The sequence below is a fragment of the Habropoda laboriosa genome, unplaced genomic scaffold (assembly GCF_001263275.1).
Source record: "Habropoda laboriosa isolate 0110345459 unplaced genomic scaffold, ASM126327v1 scaffold469, whole genome shotgun sequence".
NCBI lineage: Eukaryota > Metazoa > Arthropoda > Insecta > Hymenoptera > Apidae > Habropoda > Habropoda laboriosa.
In genome coordinates, this window is record NW_017100616.1 from 765,386 (window position 1) to 778,220 (window position 12,835).

Sequence of the window (12,835 nt, forward strand, 5' to 3'; positions counted from 1 at the left end):
TACACGATAAAAATACTGAAGAAAATAAAAATTCACGTTCGTCGAGATACGCCACTATCAGCACCAAACAGCGATACCTAAAAGAACATCGTTTACTCGGAAATGTGTTAAAAAGACTGCACCGAGCATCCTTCTAAAATCCATAATTCTCCGTAAAAACGGGCTGGAGTACTCCCATCGATAAAGTTTCTCTCAGACGACCCAACTCTTTCGTTCAGTCTAATTGACAGGTAAATAAGAAGAGCAACCGTAAGGAGATAAAACGAGGCAGCAGTCAAAACAGAGAACTCGGGGACAGATTGGTAGGAAACAAGTTGGCGAAGAGTGAGAGAGAGGGTGAGGGAGAGCCGCGTGAAACAGGATCACTCCTGGCTTCTCCCAACTATGCAGAGCCGCGCGACACGCGAGTTCCTGCCGCGGCTGAGAAGGCTAACTTTGAAGACGCGCGAGGGAGGATGACTGATTGTGCAGACCTGCGTGATTCGGCGGCGTAGGGTCGAACCGCCTCCTCTTCTTTCTCCGTCTCTCTGGAAATAGTCTTATAACTCGATGGCAGAGCAGCGTGTTCCCTAAAAATAGCCAGATTCCCCGGTATTTGTATACATTTTTCGTTTTTCAACGTCTGGTCTGTGAGAGAGAGAGAGAGAGAGAGAGCACAAGGTTGACGCGTCCTCGGAGGGTGGCGAGCGTTCGACAAGAATTCTACCCAGCACGCGCCGCCACGAGGAGAAAAAATCCGCGGCTGCTATTGCTGCCGGGCTCCTGCTTTGTATTCCTCGCGATTCCCTCCTCCTCCTCCTCCTCCTCCTCCTTTTTCCTCAAGCTCTCGGCGTATCCCGCGAGTTAGGTGAAAACGAGCTTCGATCGAAATTATGAAAGTCGACTGTTGGAATTTCAAGCATTCCTTTCTTTCCCGAATGTTCGCGAGCTGCATACGGCCATCGACCGCTGGGGAACGTCGATTTTTCATTTGGTAATTGAGGAAGACCCTGTTGATTCCTCGAAAGAAACTTCCATTTTTTTCTATTTCTACGGTGAATGTAATTGGTATTTAAAAAAGTGATCTACGAATTCTTTTTATCAGGTGTTTCACCTTTGCTACGAGCAAGAGGAGTTGATTGTTTATTTCAGATCGAGAATCTCTTTCGTTTTCTTAGAAAATCTACTATTTCTGGTATGTTTTCAAATAAGTTAGAGGTAACCAGAATTAGCCTCTTTCCTCGTGATTTCTTTACAGAGGTAGCTACTCAATTATGAGGAATTTTAACCGAGAAAGATCTTCCAAGTATTATATATACGTAAAATTCACCTTTTACCTGAACCAAAAATAATAACTAACTTCCGAATTAAAACGAAACTTCATTACGAATACAACCGGCGGTATCTGTCGCAGTTGGACTCGACTCCGCAGCACACGTGTGCACCTCGATGTTAAAACGAAGAATTAAACCCCCTTATTTCAATTAACGGTACTCAAAGTTACATTTAATAACAACACACTTCGTCGTTAAACTTCACCATTTACTTCACGATATCCTCGCCAGTTCCTAACTGATAATATCTTCTTACTTCGAATCTTTCGCTCCTACCCAGATATATAATATACACCAGCATAATAAAGACGTTATCACCGTATTAAAATGACTCCCCGACAACCAAACGAAAGTGAATGAAATTATTCAGCAAAAACGTGCGACTCTGAAGAATCCGCAACAGGCCACACCTGTTCGATCCTCTCTGTACCAAAAAATCACCTGAGATTTTCGCGGTTTCAGCGAATTTGAATTTATCTGACAGTGTAACTTGGCGATTGAATAGCGCTTTCAGGGAGGCTACCATTATCTCTCTGGTAGCGGTGTAATTAGCCTTCAGAATTCGCGTAGGTGTCAAGCCGACGAAAGCAATTTATAATGCTCATTATATTGAATTAATTCGATGGATAAATTTCGTAACACTGGGGAGGGTTGAAAACACGCGAACCAGTATATACGCATACGTGTGTGTATACACATATACGCGTTTACCACAATGAATAAACTGCGATGAAACTCCCGTTGGGATTATAACTGGCGAGCAACAAAAATAACGATTTAATGACCGCGAGATACAAAGCGACGCGTGAAAAAATTATCGCGAAACGGGGTTAATGCCGACGCGGGGTGTATTGAGAAAGTTTCAGGTCCGCGGCGGCGATTGCGTCGACAAAAATTGACGCGGATATAACGAATTGTCCGGCATACACACCGGGTAAACCAATTCCGCTCGAATCGATGCTCGCTCGATGAGTTTCGATAATTAATGCGACGCTCCTGTGGAACACTTTTCGACAATCCTGAAAGGGCTGCTGCTCGCGTTGCTTTCCCGGTCATTTATTCATTTCTCATTTCAGAACTCGCAAAATTATTCTGTCCTTTTTTTTTCACTTTACTTACGAAACGTGCTACGTTTTCCTCTTTACGAGAAAACGGTTGTTAAATTGAACAGTGAACGTAAATAAAATCGTACAAATCTTGAGAAGACAATTTTTTAGTTAGCAAATGTTACTTATTAGGAAAATATTTTTATTTTAATATTTCAAAATACAGGAATGTAACACGGCTGCCTTAGATCATGTTCAATTGAAAATTCGTACAATTCAGTAAAATACTTCACCCTATTGCTAACCACAATTTCCACCTCCAACATCCTGCGACAAACTTAAACCGCCAATTAACTCCTTGTACCTCAATTACACACTCGTAAATCGACAAGAAGATAACGAGTGACCCTAAACTCCCGTACGATAAAGTAGCCACTAAAAGAAAAGTGACGGAACAAGGGGTTGAAGGAGGAAGAATCGAAAAAGTATTCAACCCAACTAACGTTAAATCCAAACACACCCCTGTAACAACTAGCGCTTCGACACTCTCCATTTAAATTAACTCGCCGTGCAAATGCCTTAAATCTCTCCCTTATTTCTTCGTTGGTGCCGTCAGTGAACGCACACGCTCATCGCCGCGCGACGCTCACGCACACGCACGCAAGTGTATATGTACGATAACGTATACAGAGGAGAGTGATACTACGGTGCCGGTTATATTTGAGCGCAACTAGAATGCATGACACATAAGTTTGAAATAACTCGTAGAGCGTTCCATTAAACCAAGCACGTGACGAAGTGCTGTCAGCCTCGCGTAAAACCGAACGCTATTTTGATTCACGAAAACGCACCGTCGCACCGCCGCCACCACCACACCAATACACGATATATATCCCAAACAGCGCGGCGTATTTGCGGGGCCGATGCTATTTCAGTTGCAGTTCGATCCTTGCGCGAATCGCGGATATATTTGCACACGCGGCTCGATTAACCGGAGCAGAAAGAGGGGGAGAGGGCTTGTTGCCCGCGAATCAGAGAAATAATGCGAGAACCGGCGCCGCCATCGATCCCCCGTCGCGTTATTTTCCGAGATTTTTCTTAACCCTCTCGCTGCGCCAGGATTTAACGCTAGAATTACCGACCGAGTCGAAATGACCCGTTAGTATCGCTGGTATTGCTAAAGTTCGTGGCCGATTTGAAAGTGAAACACAAACGGTGTGTGTGAAGGCACGTTTCATTTGAAAATAAAATGGAAATGAAACGAACAATTATTCGAAAATAAAACACAAGCGATGTATCTTTCGATAGGAATGTAACACGACGTTAAAACAAACATCTTTGCTGAAGTGTGATAAGGTTCGCGCCACTTCTGCAATCATCCAATAATAAAACGTGAATTTTCAATAGCGGTGAGTAGTATAGTTTGTAACTTTCCGAATTTATTTTCGGAATGTACGCTTCTATTTGTGTCGGATCGAATCGAATTTTCCAATCGCGGTTCACTTACGTAAAAATTCACTTTTGGAACAGTCGGTAATGGGTCACTTTGACTCGGCTGGTAACTGCAGGGTTAGGAGGAAATGATTTTTGAAAATTGGGAGAATGTTTGAATTTGTCGAGATGGGAAATAGAATGGAAATAGTTTTCCCCCTTGTGCGAGAAATATTATTTTTCCAGGGACCATAAATCGACCAGTAGATTACCCAGGAGAGATCAAGTAGCTGTAACGAGTATTAGAATTGATCACTTCAAGATTACACTTTCTCATCTTACGACAAAGGAATCAACCCCTCTGCGGGACGAGTGCGACTCGTTAATTACGATGGACTACTTAGGTCTAAACTGAGCCAGGTATAGTACACTTCGTGGTAAATATGTACAAGAAAAATTCAAAATTTTTGCCATATAAATCGTTGATTAAAAGAAATGGTAGTATCATTTCAGTGATAAAAATAAAGACAAAAATGGTACACTTTTGTAGTCAAAGGGTTAGGGTTATCAACGATTTTAATGGAATTAGTAGTACTCTATTAAAAATAGGAATTTTTGGGTTAGGTATGTTACATCTTCCCTGCGCTAGGGGTGGATTTAATATAGCAGTTTTATGGTATCACAGAGAAGAGCTGAAATTTTTGCGAATTGGGGTAGTTTCCGGGACAGAATTGACGTACCGTGATATTCATTTTCGCGAAATAAGAATTTTTATTCCAAATCATATTAATCTTCTTTAAATCTGAATCGATACACAAATTTCCACGGTATGGTAATATTTTCAAATTTCCCAAATAATACCTTCAATCGTTCGTCAAACCTTCCGTTCAAATTCCAATATTTTTCACATCACATTTATTAAACAACAATATCCCTCTCTATTCTACAAACAAAATTCACGAAAGCAATAATTTGTTCTACAAACAAACAGAAAGCACAAAAAGTAAGCGCGTCTTTTCACTTTAAAATCGAATCTATAATTGCTTCGCAAGATTCCCTAGACCGAGGCTAGGGGGGGAAAAAAAAAAACGAAGTATGACGAACGATCGAAAAGGAGTGGTTCGGAATTGTTTAATTTTCGCGTTTAATTGTCCTTAATTGCACGAGCCCCCGAGGCGGGCGTAATTTCAACCTCCAATCGCCACTCAAATCACAATGTTTGTCTTGTATATCCGGTACGACGAAATCGACCTATCTCTCTCTCTCCCTCTCTCTATATCGACTGGCCGACCCTTAAATTGCTCGCCGCTGCTCGCACATTCGAGAAAGTAATTTTCGTTTCGGCTATTCTATCGCCCCTCGAACGAATGATTACATCATCCGAGGGGGATGCATCATTCTCGCACCCAACCAGGGGTGGATTAACTTGATGCGCAACCCCGTCACCAAAATTCATAATCTGTACAGCCAACGCGAGAAGCATATTCCCCCGCAAGTGGCAAATTCTAATATAAAGGGCTGCTATGCCTCCCCCTCTTTGTGTTATCGAGCATCCTTCGAATCGTGTTTCGCATCGATTTTACGAGTCAGTTTACACGCAGGATATTTATGTTTAAAGTGTGATCATCGAGAATCTTCCGACAGATTTTAGATTGTATTTTTTGTTCATGAAAATTTGGGCGATCATTAACGGAGTAATTAGGTAAAGTTTAAAGCACGATCATTGATAATGTTTCACGAGATTTGATATTATATCAGACCTGTAAACGAGTATTTTTTGTTAACGGATATTCGAGCGACAGGGAGGAAGAAAGTTACGAAATTAGCGGAGTAATTTGTTAAAGGGGGTGTGTACAACGTTTTATCGGGAGTATAGAAAACACTTTCGCGAAACGTTGAATCGCAAGTGAAAATGAAATTTTGCTACTATCTGTCGAAACTCGGTGGAAGTTTTGACAGCTAAAATAGTTGGAGATTCGGCAACGAAATTTCAACTCGACGGGGATGTGCCAAGTTAATTTCATGTACAGGAATCGGCGAAGTTCGAAAACGTGGATGATAAATACGAATAACGGAGGAATAACAAAACTTCTTTCAAATTCTTTACCGTCAAATTTATAAATAAAATTAAATCGTAAAATTTCAATAGAACAATCGTCAAATTTATCGAGAAATATCAAGAAAATCCCAAGTTCTCCCCCAATTCAAGATACCAAGCATCATCGGGCAAATCACGTAACATTTCGCCATACTACTCGGACATCGTGCTCGATCAAAGTCACGGAGACGCGGTAATCTGTTAAAGGACGGACCTCGTGAACACTCCGTTCACCTATGGAGGAGAATTTTCGACAACTATTAGGCAACTGGGGGCTATTATTAGGGGCACGGCGAGCTATCATTAGACGGTACGCTTCACCAAAGTAAAGTTTGCCATTGACAGCGTCGACACTGATCTTCAAAGGCAGCTTGACTCGATGACACAGTCGATGACGGAAATTGCTTTGATGTGGCCCGGAATTTAGTTCATCGAGTAATTCGCGAGCACGTGAGAGAGCGTGCGCGCCACCCCAGAAAATAGACTTCACAGAGAGAGAGAGAGAGAGAGAGAGAGAGAGAGAGAGAGAGAGAGAGAGAGAGAGAGAGTCACGAAAGAAAATATCTTCGTATCGAATACACTTCGTCGCGTCTATTTCGTCGCTCTGTTTGCTCAAGAAATTCTTAGGCAGCATCTGTGCCGAGGCAAAGCTTTCATCGGCCCCGTCCCAGGGCAATTTCTGCGCCATCGAACCAACAGATTCATGATTCGCAAATAGATCCTGATCTATACTACTTCCAGCCTCTAAACGATTCATTCTGTTCAACTTATTAGCGGGCGAAGCGCAGAGAGGACGTCGAGAATAATATTTTCGGCTGTTAAATTTAACTCGGACGTAAAGGAGCAGAGGGTAATTTTCGTTCGATTAATTACTCGGTATGTTACATCACAGAGTTTCGAGGGAAATATTGAGATAGCTTAAAGTGACGTGACAGAAAATTTTTTGGATCGCGTATTTTATTAGCAGAACGATCTTTAGATTATAAATTATATTTCACAAATTTCAAAGTTTTGGATGTTTGTATATTAACCCTTTGCGTACAGAACACTAGGGGCCGTATCGAGATACTGTTTACTCGTACATTACAAAACTAGGTCACTGTTAAAATCCTTTTTTTCCAAACTAAATTCACAATTTCTTATTAAAACTATATTTTGCCCGCAAGATCGGTACAGGTATCAGTTTACTACGGTAAAGTTCGCCAACTAAATCGATAATTCTTCCTGATAGCATACACGGCTTAACCAAACTCAAAGGGTTAACCGGTACTAATTCCAACCCTTTTTAATACATCACAAAAAAGCCAACGTACAATTCAATCTGAAAAAGCACTCCTATCCGCCCTAACGAAATAAAAACAAAAAAAAAAAAACAGCATCAAAACTTTTCCAAATAACAATCGACCAGTCCAGGTCGAAAGCCTACAAATTCATTTCCGGACGAGGCATCCATTCCAAAAATCGCGGTCGAACCACCCAGTTCCAATCCCTCCTCCTCCCCTCCCAAAATCCCCTGAAACACGTTTGCAGTGGTTCCTGGCGAAAGAAGCTACTCGATCGATGAACTCGTCGATAACGATCGCGATTCATTCGTGAACCACCCCCTTCGTCGATCCGTCTCTCTCTCTTCCCTTCCGCCACGTTACAAGAGCGTCCAAAGATCGTCGAAGCCGTCCGCTATGCAAAACAAGATAGCTACGGCGATCTGGTGCTCTTTGCTCAAGAAACTATTAGGTTACCGAATAATTCATGCGGGGTCGCAGCCCGCCAATCCGGTGGCGCGCACAGCACACGACCACGCCGAATCCAATGTTCGCGGGGTCGTGCAGGATGCACGGCGAGGGGGGTGCAGGCTAACCCGCAGGACGAAGAGAGATGGAACAGCGACGGAGTGACGGAGAACGACGCAGAGAGAGAGAGAGACTGAGGAAGAGAGAGAGAGAGGTTGAGAGAAACTGAGAGAGATGGAGAGAGAGTGAGCAGACTGAGGAAGAGAGAGAAAGAGACTGGCAGAAACTGAGGGAGAGACAGAAAGAAACTGATAGAGACTGAAGCAGAGAGAGAGAATAAGGGAGAGACAGAAAGAAACTGACAGAGACTGAAGGAGGGAGAGAAAGAGACCGGGCAGAGACCGAGGAAGAGAGAAGATGAAAGCAGGAGGGACAGAGAGGCGAGAGGTAAAACTGAGAGCGCGTATACTCTGTTGCCAATCTCTCCCCGACACCCTATATCCTGTGGGGGACATAGCCACCCCGTTCGCTCCATAATCGTTTCTCTCGTTCCGCACACTCTCGACAGAGAACACCGAGAGGTGCGACGGGGAGAGTTCGTCGTGGCGCAGACGGAGACGCAGCGATAGCCGCGCGAAAAAGGAAAGATGAAAATGAAAATACGAGGAGGGGGCGAACCGAACGCGGGAAAAGGAAGAGGTACGATGTGCTCTGCCGGGGGAGAGGAGGAGAAGAAAGAAAGAAGAAAAAAAAGAACCACCACGGGGGATGGACGCGAAGGGGTAGCGAAGAGCGAGGCGAGCGGGCGGGGAGGGGGGAGACGTGGGAAATGAAAATAGAAGAGAGACGAAACGTTGGTGGGTCCCACGAGAGTGAGTGGGACGTGGAGACCGACAGAAAGGCGACGGGAACACGGAGCGAACAGGGGGAAGAAGCAGCGAGCGAAAAGCAAGTGGCGAGAGGGAGAGAGAAAGAGAGGGAGGAGGAGAGACAAAGTGGCAGAAACTAACGGGGCACAGACAGAAAGAAAAAAGCCGTTCGTGGGCGAGACGTGAATAGAAGAAAAATAGAATACCAGAGGAGAGCAACGCTGGCTGATGGAGGATGAAGCAAGAGAGTGGAGTAAAGTGAACGAGATGGAGAACGGTGGTGAACCAGGAAGGACGAGAGAGAGAGAGAGAGAACGTGGCACAGAGCGAGCACAGGGCGAAATTAGCACAGATGGAGAAAGGATGAAATAGTTAAACGGGGGGAGGAGGAGAAGGATGAGGCAAACAGAGACGAAACGATAGATGAAGAGAGAGACAGAGAGGGAGAAAGAGATAGAGCCAGGGCGAAACGTACAGTCAGAGAGAGAGAGAGAGGGTGACAGGGATCGCGGTGGAACAAAGACGAGGCGAGGGAGAAGCAGGGAGTCAAGCAGAGTAAGGCTATAGCTACTGGCGTCCCGACCCGACCTCTCATCCCCCGTTGCCCCATTCCTGTCTCCACCTCCCTAAACCCTCCCCTTTCCGCGCCACCTCATCTCGAGCCTTCCCTCGCCTCCACCGCCCCGCTGGTGCCGCTTCCACCCTCGCCCACCATAGCACAACCACCCACCTATCCAGCCCACCGACCAACCATACCACACAGTAACACCCCGACCGACAGATCAATACCTACCAACTACCAAGCTGCTCCCAGATTATCATTCTATCCGTCCACTTTCAAACGGCCCCGAAAATCGAGTGGACATACTGGCCCGCGTCGACGTGCTCTCTGTCTCCCTCTCTCTCTTCCTCTTCCTCCCTCTTTCTCTTTCGAATCGACCTTCTTCTTACCAGGACCTCCAACCGAACAGAACGTGCAAGAGGAACACTTCCAAAAGGAGAAACCACGGCGAGAGGAGACCTCGTCGACTACTAGGTCTCTCTGCATCACCAAGGAACTTTGGATACTTCGCTCTATTATTCCGTATCGTTGCTCGATCAACATGGTCAAGAATTTAGTTTCGACGTTTAGCTTCTAGATACAACGAGCTGGTTTACAACCACCTCTCTCTCTCTCTCTCTCTTCGTCTATGCACTCCAAGTCTTGTTCAAGTGTACTTCGCCCTCGTGGTGGCTGACTCAACTTCAACCTCCTAGTTCGAGTAACAACATACTATACTTAGCCACTTCGATGTTGCTACTCTTGGGTATACAGGTTGAATCGAGCAAGTTCGATTTGGTAATTGATTAAAACTGGATTAAAAGACAGCGGAGGGATGGTATCTTGATTTTCCCGGTGGGGTTGAACAGCTTACTTTCCCGCGCTTTTATTCACACCGTTCGACAGGTAGGATTCAGGTGTGTAAATCGTTCCAACACCAAGTGATTTTTCTCCGTTTTACGAGCCAGGTCGTTTAAGTTAATCAACGTGCAGACGAACGAGACAAAGGTGAAACGAAAGGGCGATTGTAAGGGGGTGGGTGGATAGGTCGAGGAATTATTGCGAGGGGAACAAGTTTTATCGTATTTATTCGTCTACCACGTCTACCTGTCTCCTCCTCTCCTCTTCTCTTTCGTAATGAGCCGGCAATTTTTCAAAGCCGAACGACCTTATGATCGCATACGCGTTACGTCAAATTAAAGAGCAACAGGTGTCTCTGCTGATCATCGGATGTACTCCGCGTTAAAATAGTAGCGTCGCGATATGACGGACACCCGCGACGCGTTCGTTCCCTCCAAAGTGAATATTATTACGACAGAGAGAGGCTACGGGACAATGGGAAGATCTGATCGATGGGACGAGCATCGATCGATCTGCGTACTTTTGTTCGAAAGCGCAGTTTAAATGGGTTTCTGATGTTCTCTTTCCTTTGCTGATAGAATGATTGCGTACTCTATGGATCCTAGTTAACTCGTCATTTCACCCTGTCCTTTCTTTTTCAAGCCGATCGATTAGCCATTTATATACGCGTGTCGATTCACTTAATTCGTAACGTTCGGACGAAGGGTGGTTTCGATCGAAAGGAAGCTTCTTTTGTACAAGTAAAATCTAATTTGACCGAATAAATTACCTGAAAAAAATAGGATTGTCGTTCTATCTTCGAACAAGTGATCAAAATCATTTCAAGTGAAACGTGAAAAATTAACATCTTCCTTTAAAAATACTTTTCTCCGTCCTTACGGTCCACGAAGAAATTTCAAGGATCCATAAAGGGCAGAGGGTCAAATGGACGATATTGCCGGGCGATCGAAAGGGTAGAGGGTGAAATCGTGCGCGGTCGACCTTTTTAAACAAAAAACTCACGTACACGTGGTCCCGCAAAAGTGCTCCATTACACCGACCTTAAGCATCCTGGACAAGGACGTTCGGAGCAACGACGGGAAGAGAGACGCGATACGTCACTGACGGCCGTGGCAACGTCACGGGGGCGCCTCCGGTGACGTCAGTGGCGTGCTAAATGAGATTAGATTCGCGAGGGTTTATTTGCGGCCCACGCATTTTCTGCCCCCGTGCTGCGAACCAAATGTCACATCGTACGGCCAGGACGTGACTACTTACGACGGGCCACATATCCTAAACGAAAACCCGCGACCCTTGAACTAGAGCTACCAACGGATTTTGAATCTACGTTTATCCTGCCGGTGTCGAGTATCTGGTTTGAACGCTGCTCGCTTGTCACTTCGCCGGATGCGATGTTAATTACCGCCGATGTTTAATTGATACTTAACGTTCCTGGCCAATTTGGCTCGACGGAGAAACTGTTTCTGTATGCAGGTCCTTTCTGGCAATGTTCTGATTGTGAGAGTAACGAGTACATTTTGGTGGATAAAAACTAGGGAGTATTAAATGGACGATGAATTTATGTAGAGTGTTCGTAAGAAAAATAGTTGACAAGTGTATTTGAGGAAAATGGAATTTTTAAGTTTGGATGAATCTGGTTACCTTTTGTGTAATAAGTTAATACTGCATTATACCGAGTGTTTCACTATGCAGAGAGTCAATACCTGTGCAACTTTTATACGTACAAATGTAGGCAGATTTATGGATGTATAGTCGGTGGAGGAAATATAGCGAGGTCGTAAATTAGAGTATAAAGTAGCGGCACCTATTGGGACTGAATCAAAGCTAAAATACACTTCCTGTGGCTCAGACTTGGCAATATACTCAAGCATAATCTTTGACGTTATATTTCTTCTATCGACTATACATCGGAAATTCAACGAAATAAATTAATGAAATCAAAATAGTATCGATAGTACTACACCGTTTTAACTAAAAGTTTTCCACGAATAATGAAAAGTACAGTCAAGAATAGCGAGGATAAATATAATCTGTAAAGCAGTTAGAATTTATTCCACAGAAAAGAGAAGCTACGTCACGTTAGAAACCTTTTCTACGGCGTCTAATGGTTGGCGAGAGGCGTGCATCGATCCCGAGGTATCGATCCTCACGCAAACCGCCAGGACGAGGTCGTTCTTCCCTCGATCATTACAGAAAGCGGCGCGATTCCTAACATAAAGACGTTCAACGTCCAATTTTTTCCCAATCGTATTATACTCGCGTACCACAATGAACCAACTTCTCTCTTCTCTTCTTTTCTTTTATTTTTTTCTCTTTCTTTCTTTTCTCAACGCATATTCCCACAGGAGGGAACAGCTGCCTTGGGGGAACTGTCGTCGGAATATTGGCGTTACCGTTGCGTTTCCGGTACACGAGTACATTGTAGCGAGATCGGAAGCGCGGCAGGGAAATGAACTGTTATTATCAACACCGTCTGCGTTTAATCGTAAGTTACAACGTCTGCATACTTCTCTTACAGCGGCGAAAGGACGATAGGGACAGCTCGAGGTCGTGGCATGCGCCACGATAGGCCGGCAGGCAGCCACCGGGGCAAAGCTCTGAGTGTGTTATATATGTACCTGTGTGTTGCCTCGCGCGTTGCATAGCAGAGAGACCACGAGAGACAAGTGAACACAAGAAAGGGAAACAGAGAAGCGACGAGAAAGAGAGAGAGAGGAGGGAAGAGACTGGTAGAGAGCAGGGAGAGCAGGGAGAGAAGTGAGAAAGCGCGCGAAAAGGAACGAGACCGTGAAAGGTGAACGATAAAGAGAATCAGAGGAGGAGAAATGAGGAGACGATACAGGTAGAGGGGTAGAAGAAGAAGAAGAAGAAGAAGACGAAGAAATGCAGTAACAAGAGGGAAGGAGCGAGGAAGGGGGGGGGGGGGGGGGGAAAAAAAGGAAAAGG